Source organism: Chaetodon auriga, chromosome 16 (assembly GCF_051107435.1).
Source record: "Chaetodon auriga isolate fChaAug3 chromosome 16, fChaAug3.hap1, whole genome shotgun sequence".
NCBI lineage: Eukaryota > Metazoa > Chordata > Actinopteri > Chaetodontiformes > Chaetodontidae > Chaetodon > Chaetodon auriga.
The window spans coordinates 23,161,451-23,180,098 of record NC_135089.1 but is presented as its reverse complement, the minus strand read 5'-3'; the positions used below and the strand labels follow the sequence as shown (position 1 = coordinate 23,180,098).

At 40.5% G+C, this 18,648-nt stretch overlaps 1 protein-coding gene and 1 long non-coding RNA gene across 4 annotated transcripts in view; both read left to right on the top strand.

Annotated features, from left to right (window-relative positions):
• Positions 1–18,648, top strand: part of rbfox1 (RNA binding fox-1 homolog 1) — a 460,574-nt gene that overhangs the window by 1,383 nt on the left and 440,543 nt on the right. The gene's annotated exons all lie outside the window — the stretch shown is intronic.
• LOC143333685 (uncharacterized) lies at positions 7,146–8,183 on the top strand. Its single transcript, XR_013078296.1, has 3 exons — positions 7,146–7,381; positions 7,695–7,796; positions 8,010–8,183. It is a non-coding gene; the product is annotated as an uncharacterized LOC143333685 (long non-coding RNA).

The window sequence follows — 18,648 nt, the reverse complement described above, 5'->3', positions numbered from 1 at the left end:
CTTTACTGTGATGCACTGCTAACCCAAGAGCTGCCTGATACAGTGTCACAAACATGTACTTTTTTTGGAGTCATGACTAAATATAGAATATGTTGTTGAACTATGTTTGCTATCATTTTGAAGCAGCTGAAGGTCTCAATCAAGACCCTCCTGCAGGGGAAGGAATCATGAAATTGTTAACACAGATCTATTATCTTGGTGAGGTCAAACATGCAAGGAATTGATGCCACAGAAACATGTTGTTTATCCAAAGTCTGATAGATCTTGTTCCTCTGACGTAGAACAAAAAAAAAAAGAAAAGAAAAAAAGAAAAACACACATCAGTGAGCCACAGCGTTGTGTGTCCTGTTCCTTCATTACCATTAACACACACACACACGCACACACACACTGTAGTTCATTTTGATATTTATTACTCTTGCTTGAGTAAAATTTGCTAAAAAGCCACAATGCTCAAATACTCAGTAGCTGCCAAGGCTTTGCTTTTGTTTTTGAGTCCACACTAAGTTCAAATTTAGTGGTTTTCTGCAACAACAGAAAAATCTGATGCGCCTGTGTTGCCCACTTTTATGCAAGTGTCAACCATTTGAAAAATGGATGAATTATTACATTTGATCAGTGAAATTCAGGGTCAAACTTACTGATGAAAAATTTATGGTGACTATTCATGACAAAACAGAGGTCTCAAATGCTTCCCAAGCCCCTGGTGCCTCTGAGGCCTCTCAGGTGATGGATAGTGATGTCTCTGTGGTAAATAAGCCTGTCTAGGCAATCAGAGATTGACACAGCAGAATAAATATTTTTCTATATTTTACAGTCAAAGCTCTGACTTAATAAGTTATTGTACATGTGTATCTGTGGCTACTGAAGACCTTCACAGTTTTGACCTATTCCATTCCGGTATTTTGTGAAATACTTTGTTTAGAACTGTTGAAAGAAGGATGAATTTATCTGCCTTGTGTGTGTGCACACTCACTCAAATCAGAATCAGAATCAGTGTATTTCCTATGAAGTATTCCCATACAATAAAACCTTCTATGAAAAGGAATATTTTATAAATGACCTAATAGGAGAACTGAGGGTTGCTGATGTTAGACGTGTTCATTTAAATGATCCTTTTGCCACCCAATTATGTGCAAGGTCCACGCATCACAATATATCTGGCTACACCCCTGATTTATGCACATAATTGCTTTACTCATTTTTACCATTGAATTATGGGTCTGGACCTGGTATGCAACAGCTTTGAAATCCAAATTCCCACTGCATCGTAGGGTCATATAAATCAGAGAGGCTTATCCATTGATGTGCTCAGACATTTTGAAGAAATAGTAGATATTATTCTCTGCAAATGTTACTTTTTGGCTAGATATATTCTGAGTGCATGCAAAAATTTTAGCCTGATGGTAGTGCTACATAAAAAAATCACGTAATCACCTCTATAATTAGTAATCATCCTATATATAAACACTGTATTTCATCTAATATGACCCAAATGCCATAGCAATCATGCTAGAAGTTGTTGAGATACAGTGTTCTTCACTGCAGTGGCTTATTTTTATGGCTTGTTGAGGAAATGTGGAGTTCACGTCCAGAATTTTGATATTGATTGATATTTAATTGATACAGAAATATGAAGTAAAAAGAAAATTGTATTTTCCACCACCTTTTTGAACCTTCTTGAGAGAAGACTGTCTTACTTTGCAGCCATCTTTCATGTGATGAATATGCAAAACAAGGAGAAGCATCTGCTGTTTGGCTTGCAACAAGCTGGCTGTCATGTAGGCAGGGACCATGTATTGACTGCCTCATAAATACTGCATTGCTGTCAAAAGAACTGTCACACTCTGACAGACTATGTAGGCTATAATTGAGCAGCACACAGGGAGTCCAGGGAAGAGTATTTACAAGCTACTGAAACTGTTTACAAGGTTTGAGTTAATATTGGAGGAGCCGAAGCAAAACATATCCACCTGCTGACCCTGAAATGCTTGATCCATTTATATTAATCAGTGAGGAAATCAGTTATTCTGTGCTCATCTATGGGTCAGCAAGAAGGTCTTTTTCCGGCTAATTTGTGAATATATACAATACCATACCTATTTGTTTGCATTTACTGCAAATCACACGCTCCTGTGATTTGGAGTTTATTCTTTATCTGGATATGTTATCCTGACATCCACAACTCAAACTCAAAACCTGGCACCTACATTACCCACAATGCAACTTGACCACTGGCAGTTGGGCCTGAGATTCAGATGTAAGAGTACCTCTAGCCTCAAGCAGTGATGAGGAGTGGGTGACAGATGTCTGATAAGATCACTTCTGTGTAACTCCACACCCCCAGATTTTTTTTTTTTTTTTTCAATTTTTAACATTTTAATCCTCAGCTCCAGCCGACGCTGGACCTTGTTTTCACATTATTGAGGTCTAGTTTGAAGATTTTGTTTGAAGAAGCTCAGTCATAACGTTCACATTCAGATTCTAGATCAAAAATGAAATGCACATCGTGGGGCTTTGCAAAGTGTTGTGTGGGGACTGGGTGGAGCAGAGGGACAGATGCCAGCAGACAGCTGCTGAGGAGGAGAGCTCAGAGTTATTTATTTTTTTAACTTTTTGGGTTAAAAGGTGGATTTATATTCTCAGTTTGGCAGAGGTGTCAACCTATACTGTAGCTAGTCTCTCTTGGCTGACTGCTTACTGGAGGTGAAATGTACTTTACTCCACACTGTAAAAACTGGGATTGGGGTTAATTAATATTTACAAAATAAATAAGGTAAGCTATACATAATAAAAAAAAGACTGTTCAGTTTGGAATCACACTAGGCTGAATTCAACAAATTTGAACCATTTATTAATTGCATTTTACTCAGCTTTTTTAAACATAAAATCAGCTGAGAATCACTGAAGTATGTATGAATGTAGCTAAATTAATCAGGAAAGTCAAAAGTGCAGAAAATTGGTGAATTTTACTCATTGGGAGGTCTGGTTATAACCACTTCACACATTTTGCACCACATCAAGCCTGCCACAGACTGCACGGACAACTGTTTGCTTAAAGGTAAGACCTGTTTAATTGTTCTCAGTTAACAAACAATTCAAGTTGCTGTAGTTGTTGAAAATTGTTTTGTGTTACTGCAAGTTACCAAACGTGCCAACTTTACTGCACTGTAAGTCAAAATTAAGCCATAGTGATTCGAAGTCAGTCTGCGTCGTTTGATTTGACTAAAAACACGATTGGAAAAAGTAGTCAGTTCAATATCACAATTTAATGTGACTTTCCTCATGTATAATGTTATACCGATATATGCTGGCCTTATGACACAAGCTAATCTACTTTTATTTACTTTCCTGGCCTCCGCCTTTACCTCAGCAGAGCTCCCCCTGCCCCACCTAGCTAGCTAGCAAGCAAATAACATCTGACAATCTTAGGCTGATGCGCAAATGTAGGAACAAACCTTGCTCTCATTGGTAAGTAATTCACTTTTGAGTTTCATTTACTTCATTTCGTTTTCATAACTAAAATTGTATCCATTTACAATTTGTCATTTAGCAGACGCTTTTAACCAAAGCGACGTACATATGAGATTTTCATACATCACAAGCAAGGTTGTAGATGGGAGAGAACAACAAGAGTAAGTGCCCTAGCACAACTTTCTGGTCCAAATTGGACATAAGTGCTATAAGGCAATGCTATGAAGTAATGCAGAAAGTGCATAGAGTTGACTGAAACAAGGTGTTCAGTAAAGAGCTTGGTTTTTAGTCTTTTTCTAAAGATCGGGAGGGACTCTGCAGAGTGAATGGGGTTTAGTAACTCATTCCACCACCGGGGAACTACTGAAGAAAAGAGTCTAGCTAGAGACTAATGAGCGGGAGGGAGCATAAACCTGAATGAGGGAGTTCAGGTAGGTCAGAGTGGTTTTGGTGGCAATTTTGTAGACAAGCATCAAGGATTTATATTTGATGTGGGCAGCAACTTGGAGCCAGTGGAGAGATATGAACAGCGAAGTGACATGCGCTCATTTGGGCTGGTTAAATACCAGGCGAGCCACCGCATTCTGTATCATCTGCAAAGGTTTTAACAAGCATGCTGGGAGCCCTGCCGGTAAAGAATTACAATAATCGAGGTGTGATAGTACCAGCGCTTGTACTAGGAGCTGTGTTGCATGCTCAGACAGGTAGGCTTTGATCTTCCTGATGTTGTTGCTCATATCAACGAGGCATGCTGATATCTGAACCGAGACAGTGGGGTCGTCTGGCGGGAACGAAAGGAGGAGCTGGGTATTGTCAGCATGTGATTGGTATGAGAAACCATCTGAGTGGATGACTGCACCAAGTGCGGTGGTGTATACTGAGAAGAGAAGGGGTCCAAGCACTGACCCTGTACCCCTGTGGACAAGCAGTGGGATTTAGACATTTCTCCCCTCCAAGAAACTGCAAGGATCAGCGTAGAGCGGATCCTGAGAAGCCGAGCTCAGCCTGTGTGGAGAGGAGGATTTGATGGTTAACCGTGTCAAAGGCAGCCGATAAGTCGAGCAATAGTGGAACAGAGGATTGACCAGTAGCCCTAACTGATCGTAGTGTTTCCACTGTAGATAAAAGCGCAGTCTCTGTAGAGTGTGTCCGTTTGAAACCGGATTGACTGGGATCATGCAGGTTGTTATCAGAAAGGAATTCAGAGACCTGATTAAAGATTGTGGGCCTAAGAGTCTTGGAAAGGAAAGAGAGGAGTGAAACCGGCCTGTAATTTTCAACCTGAGCTCGGTCAAGTGTAGGATTCTTTATTTCTTTAGCAGTGGGGTTACTTGGGCTTGTTTGAACGCAGTGGGGAACACACTGTAAGTCAGGAGTTGATCATGTGGGTGACAGCAGGGATATGTGTGGGTGAGATGGCCTGCAGGAGGTTGGAGGGTATAGGGTCCAGTGCACAGGTAGTGGGGCGAGAGTCGAGCAGAAGATTGGAGACTTGCTCCTCTGTGACATGGGAAAATGAGGAGGAGGATATATTCTGGAGGAGTGAGGCTCTGTTAGCTGGTGGTATCCCACTGAGTTGGTCAGGCTCAGAGAACTGGTTGCTGATGGTCGAAACCTTTTCAGTGAAGAAGGAAGCAAATTGATTGGCTGTGAGCAAGGAGAAAACACTGTGAGGAAGCATGGTTGCCGAGACCTCATCGGAAAGTTGAGCCGATGTGAGGGACTGGAGGTTTCGTCTGAAGGAGACCATTTGTGGTGGAGCTTGAGGATGCTCTGGTAAGGATACAGAGACTTTTTAACAACCTTTGCTGCTTCAAAAGCAGAATAACTACAATTTAAATTGTTGGTGATGTTCAAAACCTGTAGTTCCAACCTGAATTTGATATTAAAGGAGCAGAAAATATGGAAATATTGATTACATAGTCATTGAACTCATTGTCCTTTTTTGATGACATTTTAGCAATTTAATGAAAATCATAATTATGGCATAGATTTTAAAACAGAATCAGGAAATATTTTAACTGGAAAATGTAATTATAATTTAATTAGCCTCAACATTCTCTTGTTATTTATTCATTATTTAGATGTTTTTAACTCTATTTATTTTGGTGACACACTCGTCATTGCATTATTCACTGTGTGTTTCACTATACATTTCATCTACTGTATAACCTTCTGCTTGTAATGCCATTGAACTTTTGTCTATTCTTGTCAGGATGGCAGAGATGGAGGCAAAGCTCAGAGTAATAATTGATGACTGAATATAGAAGTTGGTCCTTTCATCAGGAATCCCACCCACTGTGGAGGAGCTGCAAACTATTGTGAAGGAGGCCTCTGGGATTTCTGATGAGCTCGGTCTTCAGTATTTGGACTTGGAATTTGAAGACTATTTTACTCTTCATACCTGTGACCATATTAAACACAAAGACACCATAAAGGTTGATCACACTACCCTGATTCTTCTGAACTTGTATCCAGTTGATGAAAGTTTTGGCAGTTCCTCTATTCAACAGTCAACTGACAGTGACACTCCCATGCAGAGTCAACTGCATCAAATGGAGAGTCATCTGCCAGAACATCTTCTTCACAGGACACCATTCTCCTGCCTAGGCGAAATACCACAGAACGTTGTCAGCCACGGCCAAAGCAGTTCCCCATTCCACAGTTTGCATACAAAACTGAGCTGTACTTAGAAAGAGCCACTGAAGACTACACAAGGAACCCGGCTCCTTTGCAGGTTACTATGGCTGGCAGCAAAGCATCAAATACAAGATGTCAAATTATAAAACCAAACTCAGAGGCTATGGTGTTCCTGAGGTGTTATGCAATGCACTGAAACGCAAGACCCCTGCGGACCAGAAGTCTGCAAAGAATGTAAAAAAGCCTCGAAAGGCAGAGGTAAACTACCTCCCACCTTACCCAGTAGGAGAGGTTGAAGAAAGTCAAGAACAAGAGAGGATTCAGTTGCTTACTGAAATAAAGAAAAGGGACAACACAGTAAATACAAAAAATTGTCAAAACATTTGCACAAAGAACAAACTAAATCATCAACCTATCACCCAGCATTGAGGATATCAAAGCCAGATGGCCCACTCTGTTTGAGGCATCTCATGTGAGTTACAAGTCATGCTAATTAGAAAATATTCCTAGTCCATTGTGAAGGATTACACTTGTAGTTCTGCATTTAACTCTTAGATACAAAATGTGTGTTTTGTTATTGCCATCTCTTTTCTGAAATATATTTTCAAGATCAAATTTCAAAATGATATAGATGAACAGGAATCATTTGAAATAATCCTTGACAGTGCATGAGAGGAAATAGCAACATTGAAGACTTTAGTATGCTAACCAAAACATTTCGGTCATATTCTGCCCCTTTCCTAGTTTAATGTAGTATTTTTACATGGTATATTTACAAACATTAGCATGTTTTTATGGTTCCTAGTTACAGCTGCACAAGCCATAGATATAGCCACTCTGTTAGTAGCAGCTAACGGCTCTATTAATCATGTGTACAGAGCAAGCAGCCCACACCAAACTGACTGAGTTGACATCAGAGTACAACTACTGAAAAAGTGATTTTTTTTCATAATATGGCCCCTGTATCACACTGTACTGTCTAATTAAACCAGAATGTAAACAATCAGCAAACATTTTAAGCCATGAAATGATGTGATGATCAGAATTAGGTTGCTTCTCGTATGTATATTTGTAAAATTTGAGGCTTTAATTTGAGTTGGTTTTTGTATTTGTCTTTCAGGTCCAGGATGAGTTTCAGAGAATCACAATGGTGCATCTTGAATCAAAGTTCATGTCCAAGCTGGATGAATATACTCCCCGGCTTCTGAGCCTCTTCCACTCCAAGGGCGGAAGCATGGGGTTGAGGTTGCAGGCTATCCTACTCAAGGTATCCTTCAATGAGTATTATGTTTGCTAATGTTTTATTTTAAGAATTTTGTGATCAAACAGGAATATCATTACTTAAATCCAGAGGGGGTAATGTTAGCCTGTGATTCTCTTTATAAATGGACTAATAATTAAATAATTGCATAATAATGAGTGTTTTAGTTTTCCTTATACTCTTCCCTGAGATGGCACAGGAAGGATTCTTGATAGGGGCTTGTTCAACAGTCAAATAAATCTCCTGGTGTTAGATAAAAATGGTCAGTGGTGGATTTCTACACCATGGACCTGAATAATGTTAATTTTTGTCATTTCAGTCTCCAAGCAATCCTAACATTGACATGACCAGAGATGTTGCCATTTGATGTTTGACGGTATACCTTGGGGAATCCACAGATCAACTCTTAAAAGAGTATTATGTAAGTTGAAGTACATGTTAAAATATAAAGAATTTGATGTCTCATCTCTTCCACCTGTTATGTCTCGAGAAGGTCGAGAAACTATTTCTCAAAGTAATTCTTGGCAAGCTACTGAATTTTGCACTTTTGTTGAGTCATGTAAGTTAACATTGTCCTCTATGTTCATGTATAATGTTTTCCTGTCTGATATACATAATGTTCTTGCTTTTACAGGATGCTGATGAAGACAGTGTGTTGCAGGACCTTGCTGTTCAAAGCCTGAAGATCTACAACATTATACTTTAGAGGGTCCAGACGACATCAATATTGTGGTAGAGGGTATGAAAGTTCTGACTGCCCTGGGTAACTTTCCAAGGGCTTGCTCCCTGCATGTGGGGTTGGCATATGCTGTGAATCTTGCTTACGGAAAAGAGCTCAGGTACACATTTGAAGTGTTTCAGAAACTTCTCCTCGAGCTGGATTGTTCAAAGCTGTCCCCGAAAGTGACCAGCCTCAGGAATAAGCTCTTGGCTGAAGAAAAGGGGCCCAAGTTACTATCAAAACTGAAACAGAAGACTTTGTTAAATGCTTCAGTTTCAGTGAAGTTAGTTATGATGGCAGTGTATTTTTTCTTGCAGTACTGTACATTAGTGTTAATATGATGATTTTTCTCTGTGTTATAACAATACAATGTTTGATGCCTCCATGCCATTGGATGGCACCACTGATGTCTTTCTAAGGACAGACCCATTTGTTGTCATATGTTGCAATGAGACCTGTTACATGGCTTTCAGGTTGAGATACATATCTGTCTGTCACATGACCCTTTTGTTGTTGAACGTCCATGCCAGTTTTACTGCTGCAGGATGATGAAGTTGCACAAATAAATGTTTATTTGGTGCTGTTTCATGCATGGTGATCTGTTGTTCTTGGTGCCACGGTTTACTTAAGTTGGGTCATGATATTGAGTAAATTAGACACAAAAAGATTGTGCCAACAAAGTGACATTCAATATTATTGATTAGATTTAACGTTCTGTGATGCAAATTAACACTTAAAATTAAACAATTAATGTAGGTACAGATAAATAGGAAGAATAGAATAAATGTGTTGAATTAAGCAACAGCGTGCTAGAAGATGAGTTGATATAATTTATTGTAATTAGTGAATCCAAATTATTTTTATTCAGATATTTAGTAAGCTCATATCAACTTCAACCAGATAATTAATACATCTAAGTCAATTTTACGTAGATTATCAGTAAATATAAATCAATTTCCCTCAGATATTTAGTAAATCTAAATTAGTTTTGCTCGGATATCTGGCATGCTATTACTGGATCCAACACATTTTAACAGTAGCTTTTATTAAATGTGCTTTTTTTTGTTGTTGTTTAAGTTTAGTTAATGTATTCAATACTTTTTAATCAAAGTTGTAGTACTTAAAATCTATTCAATTCTATTACGTGTCAGTTTGGCCACAATTCTTTTAAGCAACCATTGGTCAAATTTTTCTGAGTGCATGAACATACAGAGAGGAGAGGGGAAACAGAAAAGAGACTGGAAGAAAATAACTGAAAGAACCGGAGCCTGGTGAGTACTGAGGTCAGAACACACACAGACCCACAAGCCCTTAGTACCTGTTGACACTCACTAGCTTATGGCTAATGAACAGTATTCTAGCAGTTTGATCCCATGGTCAAAAAAAAAAACAAAAAAACAAAAAAGGAAAAAAGACGGAAAGTTCTATTTTGTTAGGGTGATGACATCATAGAATGCAGACTTCTGATGTTTCAGTGTTTCAAATGTGAAATTTGGTACAGCCCTATTCCATGTATATTCTTAAATCCATTTGTGGTTAATCAAATTACCATACAGGAAACCTGGGGCAAGTTTGGAAATAACTATGTATTATGAAGCAGGAGATTAATAAGAACTCAGCAGCATGCTGTACTTTTGTCTTCGGCCTCAAAGCTGGTTAATATGGCCATGGCCATAGCAGTCCCTCAGGAGTCTCCCGAATTGATGCTGCTGTATGGGTTCTAAATTTTTTCCCCCTGGAAAGTTAGCAGTAGGAGGCACAGTTAGGTGCCCTTTCAACTTTGGGTGGATGTTGTGCGGGCGGTTGACCGCAACACTCTAATCTGATGACATTTGGAATCCAAAGTGTTCTTTAAATACCTCCATTAATGTGTTATTCATTATTCAGTTATCGTATATCATATTATCATTTATTAATTCTAATATGATAGTAACATGAAATTTAATTTTTCTGATTCTGATTCTGATTTATTTGAATGAATAGAAAAATATCACATCCTGGCAAACAGAATTTAAATTTAGTCATATGCAATTGCAGAAATATACATGCCACGTAACAAGATGACGGCATGCAACAGTCTAGTGGCTTCTCTGGCTCCTGGTTATGTACAGGGACCTGAGTACCTCATTTTATTCCATTTCCTGTATAACATAATCTGGAATAAAATATCTTTAGCCTCATCCTTACTTGTTTTAAAGGTCCCACATTATAAAAAAACCTCACTTTTTCTCAGATTTGGGGTGTTATTTTGGGTCTCTGGTGCTCCCACACGTGTGGAAGTCTGACATAAGACCTTCCATGCTTTTTTGAGTGAGATACAGTTTTCTGAAAGCGCCCTGCCTGCAGCTTCCAAACGAGCTGATCGATTTCGGCTGAACAATTACATAACAAGCCCGAACATTTGCATATTCCCACCCACCAGCCACCAGCCCCCTCCACATCTCCCCTCCCATCGAGGCATAAGTACGGCGTCTCTCTGCCCACCAGATACAGCGCTACCTTCTCACAGATCCGTCATTTCGTTATCTAAAGCACCTTGTTAGGAATCATCATGTCGAGGCACCACACGCAGTGTTCTGTTGTTGGCTGTAAAGACGAGCACAAATTGCTCCATCGGCTCCCAGCCGCAGAGGACAGAAGAGTGGCATGGATTGAATTCATTTTTGAAGTCAACATCCCCGCTACAGTTGGCAAAAACGTGTTGGTGTGTGCTAACCACTTTGAGACTGACCGTTCCTCCAATCTCGGTCAGTATGAGGCAGGATTAGCCGGGAGACTTTTTCTAAAGGAGGGGTCACTTCCAACTTTGCGTGGAATACCTGCAGACGAGCGACAAAGTATAGACAAAGTGTTCTGTAAGTACACAAATAATTAACTGTGTGCTTCTTTTGTAGATTAGTGCGAACTCTTGCGTGTTGTAGTGTGTGTTTTGCCATATAGCACAAGCTAACGCTAACCACTAGTTTCTAGTTAGCATCAGCATGGTCTCCACATGCAAATCCAGTGACCCAGTCAGTCAAGTGATACATACACAGACCCTCCGCCAGGTCTAAGCTGGGTCGAGAATTGGTGAAAATAATGCATTTCGAAATATTTTCTAAACTAGAATATGTTAGCATTGCTCAGGGCAAAACGAGTGTATGGTTGAGACTGTTACATCACAGCACAATTTACATTCCAAGCCAACCATTCTGTTGGGTTTCTTCTCTTGGAGATTATTTATGAGTGATCCTTTTTTATGCTGTATATAGCTGTTGGCGTAGCTATACATATAAGATAAAGATGATGTCACTTCTCTCTTTTTATATAGGCCATCGCAAAGTGTAGCAGTGAGCTGATGCAGCCTTCAGTGCTTGAATTATACTGTAACAGTGCTGTCATGTTTTACTCCTAAGCATGCCCTGTTATCATAACAATATACTTATGTTACTGCTGTCCAGGCTACTGTGTCAAGGACTAATGTTGTAATGCACTGCATTACAGCGAGAATGCTGATAGAGGACAAGCCACCACATCACCACCAGTAAAAACTGAGGCCACATTCATAAGTGTTAACTTCTTTTTTTTTTTTCACTCAAATAATAAACATTTATATTGTACATGACACAAAGTACCGCAACTTGGTACTTTCAACACAATAAATAAACCAAAAAAATACACAAATACCTGAGAAACTACAAAATTCAAAGTGCAAGATCACTATATTAACATTTTAACCGCCCGCCGATATATTGTACGCACCACTAGTACTACAAGTCCCACAATGCACTGCCAGTGTATTGGCACATCAATCAAAGGCGCGCGGCTCCCTGCCCCACTTGTTCATGAGCAGCCTGATGGAGCTTGTTACCTGTGTTCAACTTTCAGCTACCATCTCCCCGAAAATGGTTAAACGGACAGTGGAAAACAGGGGTTTTCATGGCAGGTGGGAGGCAGAGTATATGTTAGTGGATATGAAGGACAAAGCTGTTTGTCTTCTGTGCAGAGACAGTGTGGAAAGAATATAATGTAAGAAGACAGTATGAAACGAAACACCGTGATTAGTCTGGAAAAGCTGCATAAAGAGCCAGAGGAAATGAATGCAAATGATTTTTCTTGTATTTAATGTTTAATGTTGTTGTTTATTGATAAAAACGGTCTTATAAACTGTGTTAGTTCTAGGTTCAAGTATCTGGCTTAGACTTAGTGCGCAACAGAGAGCAGCACACTCTTTGGGCAGTTTTGTCTTGTTTGAAGGAAATTATTTTTGGCTGTTGTTGGCCTGTGGGAAAATGTTTTAGTTTGAAATTACTATGGAAAGCTGCAGGTAAAGCCATAAGAAATGAATGCAACTGATTTTTCATTTATTTAATGAAGAATGTTGTTCTATAGGCAGTAACTTATAGGCTGTTAGTTCCAGATTCAATATGTGCAGTAAGATCATTTCAATCAGTATTTGTATCCAATATCTTCTGCCCAAGGAAGCCCCAGCACCAGCTCACAAAACTCCTATAAGCTAACTACCTGTAACGACAGAAAATTGAACATTATGTTAGTCAACAGGTTCTATGATGTCAACATCTGTATTCAAATTTTCTAATCTGGATTCAGTGAATCCTTCACTTGTACTGTATTTCCATGTACAAATACTCATGACTGTGGTCAATAATTTTTTATTGTATATCTGTAAAATGTTTCACGTGAATTCATGTGTAATATACAGTATTTGCTTAGGGAAAAACTTGGCTATATGTTCAACAAAAAATATGATCTGTGTTTGTGGCACTGGCTGACTATATTTAGTTTATTATGGTGTATGAACAGTGGAGTTAAGTAGGTTATTATGGATACAACTCACTGCTCTGTCCCCCATAGCTGTAAAGGACCATAGTCAGCCCTGTAAATGTTGCATGCGTTCTGCCGCGAGAAAACATTTAGGCAAACAGGTTCTAAACCTGGATGGTCAATCATACATGGAAGCATTTCATCCAACTGCTGCAGCTGTCTTGTAACCTGTTATGTGTAAGGTAAGGTGAGTATCTGCAGTGGCATGTTATCTGCAATCATACACTGCAATCATAAGTGTAGGTAAAGATAATGTGACCTGCAACACCTGGCAGCATATGTTCTCAGGCTCTGACTGCATTGTGGCACACTTTCCACGTGTGCATCTATACAAACGCATTAAAAAAATGACAATTCACGCATGTATAAAGCTAAAGAAATAAGAAACCTTGCATACCAGTATTTGTAACCAATAATAGCACCCACGTTTTAGATTTGAATGTGTGTACTCTCGCTAGCTACTTTTTCTCAGCCTGACGTGAATGGCCAGTAGTGCTGGTCAGCAGTGTCCTCTGTGTGTGCTCTGCCCGTTCATGTGTAAATGAGAAGGAGTGCTGAATCTAACAGCACAGTTACACTGGTCAATGTCTCAGCAACCCAGTGGTCAAATTTGATGATTGACACTTCTGTTGACCAGTAAGAATCAAGAGATTCGAGGAGCAGCACCCAAGTTCACCATAGAGACACCAATAGTGATCCAAAAGGAAGTAACCCCAGATACAGTATATCGCATGGAGAGTGCTCCCCCCACTCTAGAAACCCCCTCCTCTTTATATAACCAACCCGGACTTTCGGACTCTGCTTTCATATGATACCAGGCTTGTGTGGTTTGTGTGACGTGGTGAAATCAGCAGACGAAATAAAGTGGACATACGCTATTTTCATGTTTTCGTTACATGCCCATATAATTTCTTGGGGTATAAATCATGTTTCGTTTGGGTGGCAACGCTTGGTAGAGGCTTGTAGCAGAGTTTCTCCCCGTCATTCTGGTATGCTACAAATTAGGATTGGTGCTTTCTAGCGTGAGCATTGACCATCCGAACTACACATATCTCATGCTGGCCCCTGTACAGAGGGGGGGTGTCCGTACTGAAGAGAAAAAAAAATAGAAAGACATTTTTTGACTAACCATTCAGTTTCAGGTTTGAACATGCACGGTTGAACTACTGAAGAACTCGGTCTGTCCATTGCCGCCATGTCCACTACTTTCACATGGGTAGTGCTACATGAGTCTATGCTCTCCCTGTTACCACAGTAACAGTTTATGGGTGGGGTGTAGCAAAAAGTTTGGACACACCTGCTAGACTTTTATTGGTTTTTATTAATTCTAATCAAAGCATCGTAGACATCATATGCCCTCCCAATTCCATAGTTAAATAATCCCACCTATTTTTACCAAACATATTAAGTTGGTTAATACAATGTTATCATAACCGATTGACCAAATGACATGAGCTTCAAAAATAAAACCCAAATGATGTAGTCTGTCATTTTTCTTTAAGTCTATAGGTTAGATGATTCACACCTTAAATCTCTACGTGACCAGGACATGTGAGAATTCCTTTCTGCACAGAGCAAGGATGATAGATTCTGTATGCAGTCCAGCATATCCATGTTAGGAAGGGTGATTCTAGAATCAGAATTTGTGAGGGCTCTGGGTTTTTGGTATTGTTTTTAGAGTTTCTGATGTCTCACTGTCTCTTTATTTTGTGCAGGTTGGAGGTGTGGCTGGCAGGCATGTTTAGCAGCAAGCAGTGCAGCTTATCGGCATCCTGCAATTATCTTCACCAGTTTTAAGCTCTGCGTTTCTTGCTCCTGGTTGTCAGATCGTTTTGGTATCTTGTATTCTGCATGTGAACTCCGTACCCTGTTTCATCGTTCTTGCTTTTTTCTGACACTGTTTTTGGTACAGTTAGATTCTGGCCTGCCTGCCTCCTTAGTTTAGTTCTGTTCAGTTTTGGGACACTCTTAGTTATCAGGTTTTTTTGTGTGTTTTGTGGTTTTTTCCTTCAGTGGGAGAAATTTTTGTTATTTGCCTTGTTTTTACTGAATCAAACCGTTAAATGGCTCACCTATATTTGTCCTCTGTGCCTTGGCATTTGACTCATTGTGTTAAGTGGTCTCCAGACCTAACAGAATCACGGTTGACTTTATTGGCCAAGTATGTGTGCACATGCAAAGAATTAGACTCCTGCACTCAATCAGTGTACTTGAAGAGGAAAAAAGGAACACAGAGTTCAAAAAGGGCAAAACAAAAGACTTAAAAATAAGTTACATAGCAAAAACAACAACAACAACAACAACAACAACAACAACAACAAAAAACCCCCCCCCCAATATATACAAATAATTGTTGTGAATGAGGAATGACTACTCCAACCATTGGCTCTCACAATGTACAGTATGTGAGTTTTGTATTAGGACCAAAAAATCCATACCTATCCTGTCTCAGAGCACCACCTCATCAGTAGTGACAGGGTTAGCAAAGACTCATTACTTGGAACAATCGATTAAACAGTGATCAGCACTGATGTTTAGGTAGCATGCTGCTTATCAGTACTTCCATCTGATGGATGTGAACTTCCTTTTTTTATTTCTTCAAGTCAGTCACTGAGCTGTGCATCCTGGTCAGGTTTGATGTCTGTGCAATGTGCCACAAGGCCAGTTGCAGTTGCATACAGAAAAGCTTGGTAGAGGGAAACAGCATAGGCTTTGCTGTGGGGATTACAGGCATCAAGACCTGACACTAGAGAAAAAAAAGCTAATGCCGATACTCACCTTTCTCACATCTTTATATAATTAGTGTGGAGCCGACTTCAATGGGCCAAAAGCTCTCTGCTGATAAATTGAGCCTGAGGGCTTAAATGCCACCTCCAATGAACTCCCTTCATCAGCAAGGGCTCTTTTTCGTCCCCGCCGCTGGCGGAGCGTAGGGTGCGCACCCCACTCAGTGGTATTTTTTTTTGCAGCGCAGGCGGGCGCGCAACGCACTTGGTATTTTGGTAAGCTGAGGTGCACAGAGGTACGCCAGGATGGGCGTTGCGGCGCAGTAGGGGGAGGTGTCGGCAGGATCTGGATATGGATATTCGGTCCATTTCGGTCCACACCGGCGGTGTAAAAGTGCGCTGAAAGCTTGCCACCCCATACCTGGTCAACTCTGTGTGCCAGCAGTGCGCCGCTGGGCAAGTGGATTTTCGTAAACCGGCGGAGTCGTGCGCCCACGTCACCAATACCTCACAGGCAGGTTTCCACAGTGTCTGGCATTTCACTGCGATCATTAATTAGCAACAGCCACGATTCAAGCAACTATCTGAGTCAGCACATACAGTCAGACCTAAATTTATATATTTTGATCAGTATCTCATCTGACCACAACGCAAGTGCGTTTGGCACGCGTAATGGTCACTCAACCTGACTGAATGTATACAGGTGAAACAGGGATGCAAACTAATCAATGAATGTCGCTGTGCCAACCAGAAACAGCCGTGGCATCCTACAGAGCATATATACTGCATCTATCTCAGAGCACTCGAGAGAAACAGACACACGGAAAAAACGTGACAATCATTGTCTGCTATTACCCACGTCATTGTATTCCAAATACAAAGGTTCTCATTGTAATGCTTAATGTTATCTACAAAGATCAAGTACATCACTGCTTTGAGGAGGAGGGGGAGGAGGAGGAGGCCGAGGATTTACCATCGAAGGACCTCATATTTAGACATGAGTGAGCAGGAGTGCAGGTGGGCCACGAGAACAACGCCTTCAACACTGTAGGCTATGCAATTTTCTTTAATCATCTACTCTTTTGCACGTCACAGGAACAAATTACATCTGCCAAGGGAGGTTGTCGACGTGGTAGTGCGCATCGTGGCTTCCGATGCGCACCCTGGTTGCGCTCTCCCAGCTCCGGGCTCAGTCATCCTCAAAACTTGCCATGCGCCTCGCCAGCGGCGAGGAGCTGGTGTGATTGGTGGAGATTGGACTTGGCCCTGTCAAACCCACTCCACGCCTTCTCCCCTCCCTCCTTCCAAGTTGCGCTGCTGGGTGGGACTGAGATGAGAAGGGCGAGTAGTTGAGCCCGCAGCGCAGTGCACGAAAATATCAAAGTCTGCGCTGCCACGCCCCATCGGCGAAGCGGACCTGACTTTGCGCCGCGCCGATGGCGGAAACGAAAATAGAGCCCCAAGTGACTGAATCATCTACTTTTTTTTTGATACATCTCTCTCTTTGTCCTACTCTTTCGCCTACAGTGCTATCCAGAGATTCTTTCTAATTCTTTAATTCACTCTCTTTTAATTTCCTTACTTAATCAGAAAAGTTTATCCACCTGAAAGACTTTTTTTTCTCTTTGACTCCCTTTTCTTCACTATATGCAAACTTCTCTCAGCTGCGTTCCAATTACTCTATGCTGTCATAAAGCTGGACTGCACCTCCTTATCGCTCAGACAGGAAAGGGAGAGTGGTCTTGCTGTGTTTCCGAAAATGCTAATGTGTTTGAGAGGAAACATTAGTCTCTCTGATCAAAGGAGGTTGGAAAAAGGTGCATTATTAAACACCTTCCTGTTTCATCTGGGAGAAGCAGCATGATCTCTCCACATGATTGCCATATTGCCAGTCTTCATGCCCATGCAGCCGCTGATGTTGGATTGAGAGGCTTTGGAGCCAACTGCATCATCAGTCATTCAAAGAGTTTTAAAAGGGAAAAATGGGAGTGGGGAACAGAAACATGAGTAGCTGCATGTGTTTTGGGACATGATGGACTTTGGGATGTGGTTGGGAATAGGTAGGAGGTGCCTTTCCCAAGAAATTACTTAACATGTAAGATGGTCATATGTTTTCAAGTGCAACATTTTAATCTGGACATAAATTCTGCAGTGATGACTGTTACACTGTCTGAGCACAAAGATCTGACAAGCATTAGTGAAGGACAAAATGTCATCTCCTTGATTCAGTCTGTTGGAAGTTGTATGTATATTAAGTGCTGGCAGTTAATAAATAAAGTTTGAAGTTTGAAGTTAATCCACTTACTTGCTTGTGTGAGACTCCTAACAAAAGTTGAAATAGTTTAAATGTAAATGGCAGTACAGAAATGCCAAAGATATGTTTAAGAAACATATCTGTTTGACTTTTACACAGTTTGTCCACCGGAGAGTACTGATCATTGTAAAATGTCCCACTGAGTATAACTTTTGATGGAAACTCTTTAATAGCCAAGTTTAAGTGACTCTCATCAACTTTTTTTTGTTTTAATAAAAACAATATTTGGCTAATAATACTGTGTAACAAAACAATGGTGTAGTTTGTTTTTTTGGCTGAAAGGTGCTAGGTATTTCTAACACACATTCTTCTGTCATTCTGAATGAACTACAAAATACTTGAAAATCTCTGTGCATATGGTTTCCACACACACACACACACACACACACACACACACACACACACACACACGCCCACGCACACAAATTAAGCTGGGCACTCGGTAAGGGGGCCGTTTGATGCCCATCCTTGCTGGTCCTTGGTTAGAAATTGGCTCTGCCCAGATGGAGTCTGGCAGTACTAGACACACTGAACATGTTAGATAACATATCCAGAGAAAGGGGAAAGCAACAGCAGCATGCAAAATGCTACTGCACATCAAAGGGCTCTGCTGCAATACAAACAGAAGCTCAGTGTCTCTGCCAGCAGAGACCACTGCTATTACAGGACCCTGTGTGTGTGTGTGTGT